This window comes from Penaeus monodon, chromosome 29 (genome assembly GCF_015228065.2).
Source record: "Penaeus monodon isolate SGIC_2016 chromosome 29, NSTDA_Pmon_1, whole genome shotgun sequence".
Lineage (NCBI taxonomy): Eukaryota > Metazoa > Arthropoda > Malacostraca > Decapoda > Penaeidae > Penaeus > Penaeus monodon.
In genome coordinates this window covers 2,169,570-2,170,268 of record NC_051414.1, presented here as the reverse complement: position 1 = coordinate 2,170,268, position 699 = coordinate 2,169,570, and the positions used below count along the sequence as shown (strand labels likewise).

The following is a 699-nucleotide window of genomic DNA, read 5'->3' as shown; positions in this document are numbered from 1 at the left end:
CGAATCAGAGCCTGCCATCCAATAGAAAATAACATCTTGGAAAGTGAGTTTAAGGGTTGAAGCCTCCAAAATGTTGAAAATATGTCACCGTAGTTATTTGCCCAGGCTTAATCCTAACAGGACATACAAGATGATGATTTTGCAGACAAAACAGGGATTAGAGAATGGCAGATCATGAAAAGCGATTTAAGGAGGCAGAGCCCTATAATTACTGTAAATGTCTATCACAATAGCTAGATTATTAAATGATTTACCTCAACCTTTCACCTTTACTCCACAATAGTTCACAATATTTTTCTTTTTAAGTAAAAGGGACAGCAGTGTAGCTATGATTCAGCTGCTGTGGGAGTGGGTGCTGGATTCAGTTGAAACACAATGAGAGCTTTTAGAAAAATGTAGCACACACTTAAAAATTGCTGTCAGGCAATTTTTCCAAATTTACTGGGGTTTTATATCAATGTCCCATTAAAGAAACTGTTGGCTTTTGTCAGATAACTGAATTCCAGTCACAATATTTGTCAGAGCACCAACAGAAGCAGAGACTAGAGACTGCATTGATCATGCAACACCCCACCAATCAAAATACTGCCACTTTATCTACTATTGTTTGCTTTCTTTGCCAAAAAAATATATATGAACAATATATATACATCAAATGGGAATGACAAAACAAGAAATACAGTTAGAAGAATACACAAA

The 699-nt window shown here is 35.9% G+C and overlaps 1 protein-coding gene across 1 annotated transcript in view; it reads left to right on the top strand.

Annotated features, from left to right (window-relative positions):
• LOC119591618 (exocyst complex component 3-like) overlaps window positions 1–699 on the top strand; it is a 4,007-nt gene that overhangs the window by 715 nt on the left and 2,593 nt on the right. The window lies entirely within an intron of this gene.